The sequence below is a fragment of the Procambarus clarkii genome, chromosome 32, assembly GCF_040958095.1.
Source record: "Procambarus clarkii isolate CNS0578487 chromosome 32, FALCON_Pclarkii_2.0, whole genome shotgun sequence".
Lineage (NCBI taxonomy): Eukaryota > Metazoa > Arthropoda > Malacostraca > Decapoda > Cambaridae > Procambarus > Procambarus clarkii.
This window is the reverse complement of record NC_091181.1, coordinates 6,810,058-6,828,228: the sequence shown is the minus strand read 5'-3', so window position 1 is coordinate 6,828,228 and position 18,171 is coordinate 6,810,058. Positions and strand designations below refer to the sequence as shown.

Sequence of the window (18,171 nt, the reverse complement as noted above, 5' to 3'; positions counted from 1 at the left end):
CTTTTACATCATTCAAAATCAATACTAAAAAGTACCTAATTTCATCTTCATAGTTTTTCACCTTTTGCCTTAAAATTGCACTGTATCTATTGCTACCCAATCTCCCAACCTTTATGTTCCCAATTTGAACATCTTTACCATTGTGATCATTGCTGTCTTCTTATATGTGCTGCCAATCTGCTGTATGGTGTTTATTAATCTTGTTTATCTGTATCTATTGCTACCCAGTCTCCCAATCTTTATGTACCCAATCTGAACATCTTTACCATTGTGATGATTGCTGTCTTATATGTGCTGTCAATCTGCTCTATGGTGTCTATTAATCTTGTTTAAATAACCAATCAAGCTGTCAATGTAATCAATCAGAGCTTTAATATAACAATGTGCTTTAATACACTTACTAAGCTCTCTCATCTCATTTTTCTCTTACAATGTATTTGTTATCATTTATCAATTCTGATAGAAATTACCTACTTAATATTATCTGTTAGATTAAGGACCTGCCCGAAACGCTGCGCGTACTAGTGGCTTTACAAGATTGTAAATACTGTCCTATTCAACGTATTCTCACAAACCCAATGTACCTTCTTGTATATATATAAATAAATAAATAAATTATCTCTAATGGCGCTGTTTTTACTCAGTTGTCGCCACCCTGATTCTGAAATTCCGTAGTTCCTCTCAAAGTTTTGACATTTTGCTTCAAAATTTCTCAATTAAATCCTTTTTCAGTTTCTTGCAGTCATCCTTGAACATTATTATCATCTGATTCCATCTATGACGGGACTCAGCACACTGCTCTTTATTTGCTCCAAAATATCTTCACTCTCAATTTTATTCAAAATTTTTGCATTCACCATTGTCTACCCTGAGGTGTGTGTGTGTGTGTGTGTGTGTGTGTGAATTCACTATTTGTGCCATGAGAAACGAGCAATTAGCTCCAGGACCTCGATTTTCTAACTAATCAATTTTAGCTATATTATGTCTTTTATATATATTTCACTTTAACACACAATCAGACAGACACACACACACACACACACACACAAAGGGGATAGACAGGAGGCACTGAACTACAGGCCAGTGTCCCTAACCTGCATACCATGCAAACTGATGGAGAAGATTGTGCGAAGAAAACTAGTGGAACATCTGGAGCGAAAGAACTTCGTAACACAGCATCAACATGGGTTCAGGGATGGCAGGTCCTGCCTCACAGGGTTACTTGAATTCTACAACCAGGCAACAAAAATCAGGCAAGAAAGAGAAGGGTGGGCAGACTGCATATTTTTGGATTGTCAGAAAGTCTTTGATACAGTACCACACAAGAGCCTAGTGAAAAAGCTGGAGATGCAGGCTGGAGTGAAAGGGAAGGTACTCCATTTGATAAAGGAGCACCTATTCAACAGGAGACAACGAGTCAGTGTGAGGGGTGAGGTCAGTCCTTGGACCTATACTGTTTCTGATATATGTAAATGATCTCCCAGAGGATATTGACTCGTTTCTCTCAATGTTTGCTGAAGATGCAAAAATTATGAGGAGGATTGAAAACAGAGGATGATAGTAGGAAGCTACAAGAGGACCTAGACAGACTGAGTGAATGGTCCAACAAATGGCTGTAGAAGTTCAACCCAAGTAAATGCAAAGTATTGAAACTAGGCAGTGGAAACAGGAGGCAAGACACAGAATACAAATAGGAGATGAAGGACTTAATGAAACGGATAGAGAGAAAGATCTAGGAGTTGATAGCACACCAAATCTGTCTCCTGAAGCCCACATAAAAAGAATAACGTCTGCGGCATATGCGAGGCTGGCTAACATCAGAACAGCGTTCAGGAACCTGTGTAAGGAATCATTCAGAATCTTGTACACCACATATGTGAGACCAATCCTAGAGTATGCGGCCCCAGCATGGAACCCATACCTTGTCACGCACAAGACGAAGCTGGAAAAAGTCCAAAGGAATGCCACTAGACTAGTCCCAGAACTAAGAGGCATGAGTTACGAGGAAAGGCTGCGAGAAATACACCTTACGACACTGGAAGACAGAAGAGTAAGGGGAGACATGATCACAACCTACAAAATCCTCAGGGAAATCGACCGGGTAAGCAAGGATAAACTATTCAACACTGGTGGGACGCGAACAAGGGGACACAGGTAGAAACTGAGTACCCACATGAGCCACAGAGACGTTAGAAGGAACTTTTTCAGTGTTAGAGTAGTTAACGGATGGAATGCATTAGGCAGTGATGTGGTGGAGGCTGACTACTATTATAGATTGTGGGTTGGTGGTGTTGTCGTTGCTGATCCTTCTTTCTGGACAACCCAACACACAACTCGGTAGAGTGCTTATACTTCACTAGGAGATCACACTATGTGCTTCTGGCTCCTGGAGAGGGGGCTCAACGCCACACGTTTAGGGGATGCGGCTCCAACACTTAGCCTCGTTGTCACGTGCACACACCCACTCGAGCCGCTGTGACTCCCCCACTCTCTGTCCTTGTGTGATATGATCTCCTCAATCCCCTTTAACTTACTAGTTTTCCGTCCTACCCTGTTCACAGCAGTGGTTCTTGGTTCTTTCTCTCTCTCTCTCCTTCTTTACTACTTCTTGGGAAGCCTCACTAGGACAAGGGCAAACACCAGCAAATTTGAATACATTTACTGGACAAAGCTCATACACAATACATACACACATATAATAATAATGAATCCTACACTCTCTACTATTTCGGTCAGGTTGCTCTCCAATACCATCAGAACTCTATCATCAGCTTATCAAGTGGTATCCTATCTCCTGATTCACCACCTGATACTACCAACCTCCTCAAGTAGGTCAAGTCTTATAACGCAATGTTGCACTATCAGCAAGAGAATATATATCTATAAACATGTACAAGGAAAATCAGCGTTTGAATGCAATAACATATATATCAGTATAAATGTTCTTTGATACACAACAATGATCAATCGGTCACCCTATCAGTCCTAGAACACATACATCTGTAGGTAATCCAGCCTACGACTGTAACTCTAAACTTCAGTATAAACACCTTGGCACAAAATGCAAACAATCACTCACCTTTCACTGCGTCTTGCACGCTAATGACAACCAAACACTCGATTACCTCCCTACAAAAAATCATTTAGAACTTCCCTTCCACCTCTGGAAGTTCACTACCCTGATCTCTTCAGGTTCTTCCGGGTTTAACTACGAGGATCTTCTGCAGCTCCTCCAGGCTGCTACCATGAAGTCTTCCTTGAGCAACTATGGTGCTTCACCCTTCTGCTAGGGTCCTCCACAGCTCTCCTGGCTGCTACACCATGGAGTTCCCTCGAGCAATTATGGTGCTTCACCACCTTTACAGAAGCACGTGACACTCCTCTTCACTGCTTCTCTTCACAGCTCGAGGTCCTCTCCTCCATTACCTTGGAGTCTCATCAACTACTCCCTTTGTGCTGGCTTCGAAGTTCTCAGCAACTTCTTTCCCAAAGACAAATCTGCAACCCATTGACACTCCAATAAAAATGTTTCCCCTTAAACACATAAACAAAAATAATCACACAATATGTTTGCCTCCTACATCCATCTGCTCTCTACATACTGTGAGAGTGGACTCCCCCGTTTTGGGCGGGTCCATGCTCCGCCTTGCCCGGTGGGTGGGTCCTCAACTCGGGGAGGGTCCTCTGCAGCCAGTCTTCAGGCTTCAGGCAGTCGACGGGAGAGGACGCGCTGCTCGTCCCTCCAGCTGTCTCTCTCATCTCCGTCCTCTAATATAGGCTTCCTGCCTTACCAAAACATTTCTAACTTATAAATAAACATCGCTACTGTCGCTGGGCACACGACCAACTACAAGCAATCACTATGAACTGGCTTAAATTGTGCTTACCACAGATTGTCTGGTCGAGGGCTCTCCTCCCTCTGACTGGGTCTGGTCAGGGCACTCCCACGGCCCACGATAATGTCTCTGGGCGGCTTAATAAACACTCCTCGCCGTCCAGGACTTGAGTTAACAACGTTCCCAGCTCGATTACACAGCTGGCACGTCTGCTCACTTCTCCTCTCTTGGAGATATATCACTAGGGGTTCCTTTCTGATGGGAGCTCAAACGGAGCACGGCTTTGCCCTGCGATGCCTGGCACTCAAGTGGGGTCAAAGCCCTCCAGAAGCGATGCTCACGCCTCCAGCAAATTATCCACATCTAACCAGTCACTTATCTAATTTCTCATTCACTGCCCATTATTTTAAACTGTTTAGCGAATTTACCTAATTATTTCTATATATGAATCTTCATGTCTGTATATCTCCGACCTCCTAGTTAGGTCAGGCTTGATAGAATAATTCTCAGAAGGGAGACTCGTTTTTCAGCTACCTGGGATCATAACACTACATACACAGTTTCAAATGTTGATATGATAGAGCCCAGTAGGCTCAGGAATCTGTACACCAGTTGACTGACAGTTGAGAGGCGGGACCAAAGATCCAAAGCTCAACCCCCGCAAGCACAAATACCTGAGTACAAATAGGTGAGTACACACACACACACACAAACACACACACACACACTCAAGAACGTTAGAAAGAACTTTTTCAGTGTCAGAGTAGTTAGTAGATGGAATGAATTAGGAATTGATGTGCTGGAGGCAAACTTCATACAGAGTTTCAAATGTAGATATGATAGAGCCCAGTAGGCTCAGGAATCTGTACACCTGTTGATTGACGGTTGAGAGGTGGGATCAAAGAGCCAGAGCTCCCCACAAGCACAACTAGGTGAGTACCACTAAGTGAGTACAAACATATCAAGATGATATATGAAGAGCATAACATCAGCGGCATATGCCAAGTTGGCCAACATAAGAACGGCCTTTAGAAACTTGTGTAATGAATTCTTCAGAACTTTGTATACCACATATGTCAGACCAATCCAGGATAATGCGGCTCCAGCCTTGACTCCGTATCTAGTCAAGCATAAGACTAAACTGTAAAAGGTTCAAAGGTTTGCCACCAGACTAATACCCAAACTGAGGGGTATGAGCTGCGAGGAGAAACTACGGGAATTAAACCTCACGTCACTGGGAGACAGAAGCATTAGAGGGGACATGATCACCACATACAAGATAGAGACAAACTATTTAACACAATGGGCACACACATTAAGGGACACATGTGGAAACTGAGTGCCTAAATGAGCCATAGAGACGTTAGAAATAATTTTTTCAGTGTCAGAGTAGTAGACAAATATAATGCATTAGGAAGTGATGTGGTGGAGACTTCAAGTGTAGAATTGATAGAGCCCAATAGGCTCAGGAACTTGCACACCAGTTGATTGACACCGAAACAGCAGAGCTTAAACCCCGCAAGCACAACTAGGTGAATACAACTAAGTGAATACACACACACACACACACACACACACACACACACACACACACACACACACACACACACACACACACACACACACACACACACACACACACACACACACACACATACACACAGACACACACACACACACAGGCAGTCAGTCGCAGTCCGCCATGGGTGACACACGTGTGTCAGTGGTCGTCCACAGATAACATCAATTGTCTCGAGACATTGTAGTGTTACGGAGACAAGAAACAGTTTTTGTCACAGGAGTGTACACAAACGCAGTGATCAAGTATATAGTGAGCTACAACGGTAGATCAATTAAGAAAAAATAATAAGGTTGAGTTGCAAGATCAGTGTATCGTGTCGTGAGACAGTTTAGCCAGGACCTACGAACTGCCTTGCAGAAAATTATGCGTGAAGCGGATTATAGCATTCATAGTGATCAATCCCCCAAAGTGTGTGCACCGTTTAGGAACGGATACTATGTTGTGCTTATTGATTGATGATCAGTGAGGAAGATAGGACTGAACAGTATACAAGGAACACATGGGGACAGCCAGGAACATGTGCAAGTCATGGAAACAGGAGAGGACAGGCGACCCAACCCCATCATATGGACATCTTCTCAAACTCAGCTAGATGCGCTTGCTTGGGGAGAGCTGATGGTAGGTACTCCTCTCTAGGTCATCAATAAGGTGTACTGAGTGTCTTTAAATAATTAATTCAAAATATATCTGGGATATTTGGACCTACAATTCTGGGTCGCTTATTCCTGGTACAGGTTCTTGACACTTCCATGAGACACAGGTCCTGGTGACCGTCAATACTTCCTCTCACCTCACCCTATCCCACCAACTTCCCAAGCCTTACTTTCTCTCACCCCATCCCACCAACTTCCCAAGCCTTACACTCTCCCAAATCACGCCCCCCCCTCCCTCCCTTTCCCACTATGCACAACCCCCCCCCCCTGCCCTCACACTCTCTCTCTCTCTCTCTCTCTCTCTCTCTCTCTCTCTCTCTCTCTCTCTCTCTCTCTCTCTCTCTCTCTCTCTCTCTCTCTCTCTCTCTCTCTCTCTCTCTCTCTCTCTCTCTCTCTCTCTCTCTCTCTCTCTCTCTCTCTCTCTCATAGGGAAAAACATTGCAGAGAGGCTAACTCGGGGAAACAAACGCAGGAGGACAAATATGACAGGATCATTCAGAGGAAGGGGAAGGAAAGGAAGTCTGGATTAAGGATATAATCGAACATATGTGGAAAGATTTCAGTGAAGGAATGAGGTTAATGTGGGAGACAGTAACCAGCCTGCAGGATGAGCTGAAGGCAGCAAAGGAGGAAGTTAAAAGCCTGCGAGAGAATCCTACTCAATAGCAGACGCAAACCACCCCTCAGGAATGTGGTAATGTTCTTGTAGAGGGGACTTCTACAATACAACCCTCATTTGCAGAATTGTCTAAAAGAACCTTGAAGCTAGGTCTGCAGCAAGTGAAGTTGCCATGGAAGTGACCTCTTCTCAGGAAGCAGCTAGATGTACTAGCTGGCTGATAGAGAGAAATAGAGCAGTAGTAGTAGTAGGTATTAAGAAGCAATCAGGGACCAGCTGAGCAGAGAGGAGAAACAAGGACAAAAAGGCAGTTACTAAGATCCATAACGAGGTAAGAATGGAGAGGACTGACCAGAATATCAAAAAGGTTTTCAGGCTTGGAAAGTACAACAAGGACAGAGACCGATTGATAAAAGTGGCATTCATAAGCGAGAACACAAAAGAGGACCTGTTAGCAAAGAAGAGCAGACTTGCAACTGCACCGAAGTTCAGAAAAGAATTCCTGCAGATGGATATGACAAGGGACGAGAGAATGAGGGCAGCAGATGCGAGGAAGGAGCACAGGGAGAAAGAAAGAAGTCAGGGAACCACAACATCAAACCCTACAATCCCAGAGAGGAATGGGGAACACTCCACAGGAAAGTTTAACAGCTACAGGGAGAGGAGCACCACCCCCACCTTCTGCCCAATAGACATCCTACCTGCCCCAACCCCTGCCAGCCCCCCATTAAGTGCCCACATAGGGCATCGTCCCCCACTCACCCCCTTCCCCAGGACCTCCCTTCTCCCCCAACTCATCAAGCCCTCCCTTCTCCCTCATGCCCTTCTGTCTCCCCAAGCCCTCCATTCCCCCCACCTCCCTAAGCCCTCTCTAAGCCTTCCATTCTCTCCCACCCCTCTAAGCCCGCCCATCTCCCCCACTCCCCCAAGCCCTCCCTCCTCCCATACCCCACTCTGGCCCTCCCTCCTCTCATACCCCCACGCCTCCCCGACTCACCCCCCCAAACCTCCCCCTCTCACCCTCGGCCCCCCATGCCCTCTCTTCTCCCTCATCCCCCCAAGCCCTCTCTCCTCCACCACCCTACCCGTACCAGATCCTCCCAGCCCCCCGCAAACCCCAGATCCCCCAGGTCCTCCTCCTTAGGCCCTCCCATCCTGAACCCTCCCTGCTTCCCTGATTAAGGGGAGTCATCAGACACTGAGGAAGGACAGAAGAGAGTCAGTTTCAGGGTGATGTACTCGAATATAGATGGGATTACAAGCAAGGCAAGAGAACTAATAGAAAGAGCACAGGAATTAAACCCAGATGTAATCAGACTCACAGAAGCAAAACTCTCAGAAATCATAACGTATGCAGTGTTTCCCCAGGGCTACACAGTTATAAGGAAAGACAGGGAAGGTAGGGGAGGAGGCGGAGTGGCCATACTAATGAGAAAGGAATGGAGTTTCAAGGAGATGGCTTTCCCGGGCTGCGAGGGATTCAGAGACTACATAACAGGAACCATGATAATGGAAGAACCAAGAATAATAGTAGCAGTGATATATAAACCGCCACCCAATGACTGAAGACCAAGGCCAGAGTATGACAACAACAACATGGCAGTTAACACTATAATTGAAAGGGCAGCCTCTGCGGCTTGTAGAAATAGATCCCATCTGCTCATCATGAGGGACTTCAATCATGGAAGGATTGACTGGGAGAACGAGGAACCGCATGGAGGTGAGGATACGTGGAGAGCCAAACAATTGGAGGTGGCGACAAGAAACTTCTTAAGCCAGAATGTCAGGGAAACCACTAGGATGCGAGGAAACGATGAACCAGCGAGATTTGACATAGTCTTCACTCTGAACGACTCTAACATAAGGGATATCGGTTTCGAGGTCCCGGTAGGAATGACCAACCACAGTGTACTGACGTTTGAGTATCTGGTTGAAGAAGGGTTAAGAAAATCGAGAAGAGGAACTGAAAACAAAAGACTGGCATTCCGAAAGGGAAACTATGAAAAGATAAGGAAATTCATAACAGACATAACATGGGAAACTGAGCTCAGAGGAAAGACGGCCCAAGACATGATGGACTACATCACACAGAAGTGTAAGGAGGCAGCAGACAAGTTTGTCCAGGTCCAAAAGGAAAACAACGAAATGCATATGAGAAACCCATGGTTTAACCAGATGTAAGCTAGCTAATCAGCAAAGTAAAAGGGCGTGGAGAAACTATAGAAACAACAGGACACTCGAGAGCAGAGAAAGATACCAGAGTGCCAGGAATGAATATGTCAGGTTGAGAAGAGAGGCAGAAAGGCAATACGAAAATGACATCACAAGCAAGGCAAAGACTCCACCTAAATTGCTTCACAGCCACATCAGGAGAAAAACAACAGTATAGGAACAGGTAAGGAAATTTAGGATAGAGGCAGACAGATTCACTACAAACGACAAGGAAGTGTGCGAGGAAATGAATAAGAAGTTCCAGGAGGTCTTCACATTAGGGCAAGGGGAAGTTCTAGAGATGAGAGAGGGAATAGTTAACCAGGAACCACTAAAAGAGTTTGAGATTATCAGTAGGGATGAAAGGAAACTCTTCCTAGAGTTGGATGTGACAAAGGCTATAGGCCCGGATCGAATCTCCCCTTGGATACTAAAGGAAGGAGCAGAAGCACTGTGCCTGCCACTCTCCATAGTGTATAACAAATCACTGGTAACAGGGGAATTGCCAAAAATTTGGAATATTGGTAATGTAGTCCTGATATACAAGAAGGGGGATAGACAGGAAGCACTGAGCTACAGGCCAGTGTCCCTAACCTGCATACCATGCAAGCTGATGGAGAAAATTGTGCGAAAAAAGCTTGTGGAACATCTGGAGCTAAAGAATTTTGTAACACAGCATCAACATGGGCTCAGGGATTGCAAGTTCTGCCTCATAGGATTAATTGAATACTATAACCAGGCTATAAAAAGCAGGCAAGAAAAAGAGGGGTGGAAAGACTGCATATTTTTTAATTGACAGAAAGCCTTTGACAGTACCTCACAAGATGCTAGTGAAAAAGCTGGAGAAAAAGCAGGCTGAAAATTTACCTGCAAATGGCATATTTGCCATTTGCAGGCAGGAGTGAATGGGAAAGTACTCCATTGGATAAGGGAGTACCTAAGCAACAGAAGACAGCGAGTCACAATGAGGGGTGATGCCTCAGATTGGCGAGACGTCACCAGTGGAGTCCCGTAGGGTTCAGTCTTTGGACCTATACTCTTTCTGATATATGAAAATGATCTCCCAGAGGGTATGGAATAGTTCCTCTCATTGTTTGCTGATGATGCAAAAATTACGACGATGATTAAAACAGAGGAGGATAGTAGGAGGCTACAAGATGACCTAGACAGACTGAATGAATGGGCCAACAAATGGCTACTAAAGTTCAACACGAGTAAATGCAAGTTCATGAAACTAGGCAGTGGTGGAAAAAGGAGGCCAGACACAGTATACCGAATATGAAATTAAGTACTTCATGAAACGGACAGCGAGAAAGATCTAGAAGTTGATATCACACCAAACCTGTCTCCTGAAACCCACATAAAAAGAATTACATCTGCGGCATATGCGAGGCTGGCTAACATCAGAACAGCCTTCAGGAACCTGTGTAAGGAATCATTCAGAACCTTGTACACGGCATATGTAAGGCCAATCCTGGAGTATGCCTCCCAAGCATGGAGCCCGTACCTTGTCAAGCGTAAGACGAAGCTGGAAAAAGTTCAGAGGTATGCCACTAAGCTAGTCCCAGAACTAAGAGGCATGAGTTACGAGGAAACGCTACGTGAAATGCACCTCACGACACTGGAAGACAAAGGAGTAAGAGGAGACATGATCACTACCTACAAAATTCTCAGAGGAATGGACTGGGTAGATATGAATAAACTGTTTAACAAGGGTGGTACGCGAACAAAGGACACAGGTGGAGACTGAGTACGCAAATGAGCCAGAAGAACGTTAGAAAGAACTTTTTCAGTGTCAGAGTAGTTAACAGATGGAATGCTTTAGGTATTGATGTGGTGGAGGCTGACTCCATACACAGTTTCAAATGTAGATACGATAGAGCCCAGTAGGCTCAAGAATATGTACATCAGTTGATTGACGGTTGAGAGGCGGGACTAAAGAGCCAGAGCTAGACCCCCGCAAGTACAAATAGGTGAGTACACACACAGCCCCATAAAGCAACGGGTAGCAGCTGGATAACTCCCAGGTACCTATTTACTGCTATGTGAACAGAGACATCAGGGTAAAAGAAACTCTGCCCATTTGTATTCTACCTCAGCCGGGAATCGAACCCGAGACCTTCGGACTACGATTCCAGAGCGCTGTTTACTCAGCCGCCAGTCCTACAAACTGTGTGTGTGTGTTTGCATTTGTACTCATGAAGTTGTGCTTGTGGGAGTTGAGCTTTGGTTCTTTGGTCCCGCCTCTCAACTGTCAATCAACTGGTGTACAGGTTCCTGAGCCTAGCGAGCTCTATCATATCTACATATGAAACTGCTTTGAGTCTGCTTCCAACACTCCGCTGCCCAATGCATTCCATCTGTTAACTTCTCTGACACTGAAAAAGTTCTTTCAAACGTCCCTGTAGCTCAGTTGGGTACTACGTTTCTACCGATGTTCCCTGGGTTTGCGTACCACCCGTGCTAAACAGTTTATCTTTATCTATCCTATCAATTTTCCTGAGAATTTTATAGGTAGCAATCATGTCTCACCTAACTCTTATGTCTTCCAGTGTCGTGAGTTTTAGTTCCAGTAATCCTCGTAGCCCATACCACTAAGCTTGGAGACTAGCATACCTCAGAACCTTTTCTAACTTAGTTTTGTTTTGGCTTGATGTGGACTCCACACTGGAGCCACATATTACAGTATTGGTCAGACACATGAGGTCTTCAAGGTTATGAATGATTCCTTACAAATGTTTCTGAAGGCAGTTCTTATGTTCGTTAGCCTTGCTTATGCTTCTGATGTTATCCTTTTGATGTGAGCATCAGGAGGACAGGTCTGGTGTGTTGTCAACCCCCAGATCTTTCTCTCATTCTGACTCCTTAAAGATTTCCTCTCCCAGCTGGGTCTTTGTGTTTGTCGTCTTGCTCACTACGCCTATCTTCATCACTTTGGACTTGCTCGAGTTAAACTCTAGTTGTGGGAACCGACTCGTGAGATTTATATGTATTTAATTTATATGAATTTATATATAATTTATATTTACATTAATTTATATATTTCGATAGGAATTTGTATAATGTTTAGAGGACTGTATTCCTACAATATTCTCACAAATCAATTCTTACACATTTGGGGGGGGGTATATTAAATTAATATATGTAGCAATCAAACTACAGTATAAAACTACATATATTAGTAATACAATTATGAGGCCTTATCTTATTGTACAGCAGGCCTAGTCCACCAGGTATAACTAGGATGTAGACACCAAATAATCCTCGTGCGAGGCTAGCTTCCAACACCCAAGTAACTCATGTACCAAGATTAAATCTTGTTTCCACTTCTATGTTCCTGGGTTTAGTGGCTTGTCAAGCATGCTAACCGGTTCGCCTTATATCTACCTAGCATTAACAGGCCAGAAATGTGGTAAGAAATGGGTTTCGGTAAGACACTCTCCTTGTTTGGATGTTAACTGCATGTTGATGATGGAAAAAGCGCTAATTTGATCGTCATAACACTTCGTCCAAAGGAGAATTATAGGAGCTAAATTTGCTCCTGCCATTATGTTCTTAAACAATGGTTGACCTTCCTCACCACTGACGCTCCTGGCTCTCTTTGTCCAGATGTCAACAAGTGATAGAAGGGTCACATTTACTTTATTTCGATACTGATAATTAAGTTAATTCAAATGAGATGTTTTTATGATGTAATAAGTCCAAAGATTGCTGTATTTAAGAATAATCCCCATCAGAATAGCTGGTGAATTTATAGCACTATGTGGTAATGATATCCCATTTTCTATTGAAGGAAATTTCCACTACAAGCTACATTTTCTATGGGTTAGCTTGTGTATACAGCAAGCAATATTAGCTGCTTATTGTATTTAATATTAGTAAATAGTGTCAGGTTTTCCGACACTAGTAGCCATTTGATGGACCATTCCTTCCGTCTGTCCAGGTCATCCTGTAGCCTCTTGCTGTCCTCATCTGTCGTAATCCTTCTCATAATTTTAGCATCATCAGCAAACATTGAAAGGAATGAGTCTATACTTTCTTGAAGATCATTCACCTATATCAGAAACAAGTTCGTGTACAGAGCACTATAGGTGTGTATGTCTGTGTGTATGTGAATGTGTATGTACTCACCTATTTGTGCTTGCAGGGGTTGAGCTGTGTCTCTTTGGTCCCGCCTCTCAACTGTCAATTCCTGAGCCTACTGGGCTCTATCTTATCTACATTTGAAACTGTGTATGGAGTCAGCCTCCCTCATACGTCAGGCTGCGAGCAGCCGCGTCTAACAGCCTGGTTGATCAGTCCAGCAACCAGGAGGCCTGGTCGACGACCGGGCCGCGGGGACACTAAGCCCTGGAAGCACCTCAAGGTAGCCTCAAGGTAGCCACCATATCACTTCCTAGTGCGTTCCATTTACTAACTACTCTGACACTGAAAAATTCTTTCTAATGTCTCTGGGGCTCATTTAGGTACTAAGTTTCCACCTGTGTCCCCTTGTTCGTGTTCCACCAATGCTGAAGAGTTTGTCTTTGTCCACCCTGTCAGTTCCCCTGAGAATTTTGTAGGTGGTTATCATGTCCTCCCTTACTCTTCTGTTTTCCAGGGACGTGATGTTCAGCTCCTTTAGCCTTTCCGCGTAGCACATACCTCTCAGTTCCGGGACGAGTTTGGTGACATACCACTGAATCTTCTCTAACTTTGTTTTGTGTTTACCTAGATATGGACTCCAGGCAGGAGCTGCATATTCCAGGAATGGTCTGACATCGGTGGTATAAAGGGTCCTGAACGATTCCTTATACAAGTTTCTAATGGCAGTTCTTATGTTGGCCAACCTAGCATATGCAGCTGATGATATCCTTTTGATGTGGGCCTCTGAGGACAGGTTCGGTGTGATATCAACCCCCAGATCTTTCTCTCTATTTGACTGTTACTGGATTTCACCTCCCAGATGGTACCTTGTGTTCAGCCTTCTGTCCCCTTCGCCTAATTTCATTACTTTACACTTTCCTGAGTTGAACTTTAGCAGCCATTTTCTAGACCATTCCTCCAGTTTGTCCAGGTCATCCTGTAGTCTCTGTCTATCTTCATCTGTCTTGATTCTTCTCATAATTTTTGCATCATCAGCAAACATGATTGCTGATGTGCTGATTTCCATCTTCCAACTCAGACTCCGATGGTGACATCTCGCCACTCTGATGTCTCTCCCCTAACAGTTACTCGCTGTTTCCTGTTGCTTAGCTACTCCTTTATCCACTGGTGCACCTTTCCTTTTACACCTGCCTGTTGCTCCAACTTTTGTAACAGCCTTTTATGGTGTACTGTGTCAAAGGCTTTCTGACAGTCCAGGAAAATGCAGTCTGCCCACCCTTCTCTTTCTTGCGTAATTTTTGTTGCTTGGTCATAGAATTCTATTTAACCTGTGAGGCACGATTTACCATCTCTGAACTCATGTTGGTGGTTTGTCACAAAACTATTTTCCTATTAAAATAGGAAATATTCAATGCAAGAGGCACTGAACTATAGGCCAGGGAACTGGCCTATAGTTCAGTGCCTCTTGCCTGTCACCCTTTTTGAATATTGGGACTACATAAGCCGTCTTCCAACTTTCTGGTAGGTCTCCTGTTACCAGTGACCTGTTATACACCATAAAGAGTGGCTCTTAATGTCTCTTCACCTTCTTTTAGTATCCACGGTGAGATTCTGTCAGGTCCAACAGGCTTTGTCACATTCTGATCCAACAGATTCCTTTTGACCTCATCACTGGTGAGGTCAAATTCCTCTGAGGTTGCTTGGTTTGCCTCATTTAGTGCAGGGGCTTCTCCTCGTTCTTCTGTGAAGACCTCCTGGTACCTCCTATTGAGTTCTGCACACACCTCCATGTCACTCTCTGTGTATCTGTTCTCCCCTTTTCTCAGCTTCATCACTTGTTCCTTCACTGCTGTTTTTTTTCCCTGATGTGGCTGTGGAGCAGTTTTAATTGGGCCTTAGCTTTACTCGCAATGTCATTTTGAAAATCTCTCTCTGCTTCTCTCCTCACTCTGAGGTAATCATTCCTTGCCCTCTGGTATCTCTACCTTCTCCCTGGTGTTTTGTTAATCCTGTAGTTTCTCCATGTTCTTTTACTCAATTTCTTCGCTACCTTACATTCCTGGTTGAACAATGGAATCTTCTGTTGTTTTTCGTTTTTCTCTTTTTGGACTGGGATAAAGTTATCTGTAACTTCCTGGCACTTCTGGGTGACATAATCCATCATGACCTGCACATTCTTGTCTCTAAGTTCTGTTTCTCATGGTATTCCCCTTAGGAAGTTCTTCATCTCAACATATTTTCCTCTTCGGTAATTTAGTCTTTTCCCTTCCGATCCCATCCTTGGATATGTTATCCCTTTCTCCACCAGATACTCAAATATGAACTCTCAGAGGTCACTCATTCCTACTGGGGAGTCAAATTTGACTTCTCTTATTTCTGATTCATTCAATTTGAATATCAGGTCGAGTCTAGCTGGTTCATCATTGCCCTCATTCTTGTAGGTTCTCTGACGTGCTGGCTCAGAATGTTCCCTGTTGCCACTTTCAAGATTTTAGCTCTCCATGTATCTTCACCACCATGTGGGTCCCCATTCTCCCAGTCTATCTTTCCATGGTTGAAATTACCCATGATTAAGAGTCTGGAGCCACTCCTGCAGGCAACTGAAGCTGCTCTCTCTATTATATTAATGGTTGCCATGTTGTTTCTATCAAACTTCTGTCTGGGTCTTCTGTCGTTTAGGGGAGGGTTGTAAATGACCGCAACTATTATCTTAGGTCCACCTATTGTCATTGTTCCTGTTATGTAATCTCTGAACCGATCACAGCCCGGAATTTCCAACTTATCAAAACTCCAGTCCTTCCTTATCGGCAGGGCCACTCCTCCACCTCCTCTCCCTTCCCTCTCTTTCCTCACTATCTGGTAGTGCTTTGGAAACACATCATCTGTTATGACTACTGACAATTTTGTTTCTGTGAGTCCTATTACATCTGGGTTCTCTTCCTGTACCCTTTCTGCCAGTTCACTTGCTACATTGGTAATCCCACCGATGTTTGAGTACATTACCTTGAAGCTCACTTTCCTACATCCATTTTCACTCTCTTTCCCCACAAGTGTAGGAAGTTATTGAATGGGCATTGCTACTTGGGTAGGCTCATCCTCCTGTGAGGTAGTTGCCAGGGGTTTAGGGGAAGATGGGGTGAGGGATGGAGGGCTTAGGTCTTGTCCAGGCCTGCTTGGGTCAGGAAGAATTCCTAGGGGTGGAGGGGCAGGGAGTGCACGGCGGTTGGGTTGCAGGATTTGCTCGTGGTACTGGCACTCCCTCCTGTGGTGTAATTGACAGGAGTTTGGGGGGAGGTCCGGTGAGGGGATGGAGGGCTTAGTTCTCGTCTGGGCCTGCTTGGGCCAGGAAGAAGACCAGGGGATGGGAAGGTAGGAGATACTGGGGGTAAAGGGGGAGGGAAGATTTGGGTGATATGGTGGGCATTGTGCAATGCCAAGGAAGGGTATGTGCTGGGGGTAGGAGGGGGCCTTAAGGGGTGGTGAGTGGGGGTGTTGCAGTCCCCTCTGGGGTTCTTGAATTGCTGGATTGAGGTTCCCCATTCCCCTCTGGGATTGCTGGGTTGGAGGCTGAAGTTCCCTGGCTCCCTTCTCTCTCGCTGCACCTTTTCCTTGCATCTGCTGCCCTTATTATCTCGTCTCTGGTCATTTCACTCTGAAGGTATACATCTTTGTAATTCCTTGCATTTTCAGTTTGCTCTTATTTACTAGCATGTCCTCTTTAATGGCCTCGTTCCTGAATACTACCTTGATCAATCTCTTTTTTTTCTTTGTTGTACTGACCAATCCGGAAAAACTGTTCTATGTCTCGTTCAGCCCCTTCCATTCCTATCTCCTTTAGTATCCATGACACTGCAGCTTTGTCCTGAGTCCTCCATTCTTCTTTCTTGGATTGGAACCCTCTTGTTCTTTAATACCTACCACTACTACAGATCTTTTCCTTTCCATTAGCTGGCTTGTGCATCTAGCTGCCTCCTGTGAGGTTACTGCTTTCATTACAACTTCCTTGACTGTGAACATGGCATCAGGACTCTTCAGTATTTCAGAAAAGGTGGCACCCATTGTAGGGATGCCTGCTATTGCTACATCCCCTATTACCTGGGGGTTGTTTACCTGAGCCAGAGTCTGAAGGGGGCATGCTTTTAGGGTTTTTATCTTCTCTTGGGCTGCACTCAGTTCTCTCTGCAGCCTACTTATAGTTTCCCCTCGTGTCCTTCAATTTCCACACTGATTTCCTTCCATGCATGAGCAATCATCTCCATGTATGGCTGGTCTTGTTCCTCTCCTCCAACTTTGTTCTGTTGTCTTACCATCCCGCTTGACCTGTGTGTGTGTGTGTGTTTATGGGTGTGTATGTTTGTGTTTGTGTGTAGTGAGTGAGTGTGTGTGTAGTGGGTGTCTGGGGGGGTGTAGGGAGAGAGAGAGAGAGAGAGAGAGAGAGATAGAGAGAGATAGAGAGAGATAGAGAGAGAGAGAGAGAGAGAGATAGAGAGAGAGAGAGAGAGAGAGAGAGAGAGAGAGAGAGAGAGAGAGAGAGAGAGAGAGAGAGAGAGAGAGAGAGAGAGAGAGAGAGAGAGAGAGAGAGAGAGAGAGAGACAGAGACAGAGAGAGAGAGAGAGAGAGAGAGAGAGAGAGAGAGAGAGAGAGAGAGAGAGAGAGAGAGAGAGAGAGAGAGAGAGAGAGAGAGAGAGAGAGAGAGAGAGAGAGAGAGAGAGAGAGAGAGAGAGAGAGAGAGAGAGAGAGAGAGAGAGAGAGAGAGAGAGAGAGAGAGAGAGATTCTGTGTGTGTGTATGTTTATGTGTATGTGTGCTCACCTAGTTCACCTAGTTGTACTGATCTAGTTGTGCTTGCGGGGGTTGAGCTCTAGCTCTTTGGTCTTTTGGGATTGGGCTCTATCATATCTACACTTGAAACTGTGTATGGAGTCAGCCTCCACCACATTGCTTCCTAATGCGTTCCATTTGTCAACCACTCTGACACTAAAAAAGTTCTTTCTAATATCTCTGTGGTTCATTTGGGCACTCAGTTTCCACCTGTGTCCCCTAGTGTGTGTGCCCCTTGTGTTAAATAGCCTGTCTTTATCAACCCTGTCGATTCCCTTCAGAATCTTGAATGTGGTGATCATGTCCCCCCTAACTCTTCTGTCTTCCAACGAAGTGAGGTTCAATTCCCGTAGTCTCTCCTCGT

The 18,171-nt window shown here is 44.8% G+C and overlaps 1 long non-coding RNA gene across 1 annotated transcript in view; it reads left to right on the top strand.

Moving 5' to 3' along the window:
• The first annotated feature begins 5,542 nt into the window (after positions 1-5,542).
• Positions 5,543-18,171, top strand: part of LOC138370398 (uncharacterized) — a 45,376-nt gene continuing 32,747 nt past the window's right edge. The window contains exon 1 of the long non-coding RNA XR_011230125.1: positions 5,543-6,036. This is a non-coding gene — a long non-coding RNA (uncharacterized lncRNA). The remainder of the gene's footprint in view (positions 6,037-18,171) is intronic.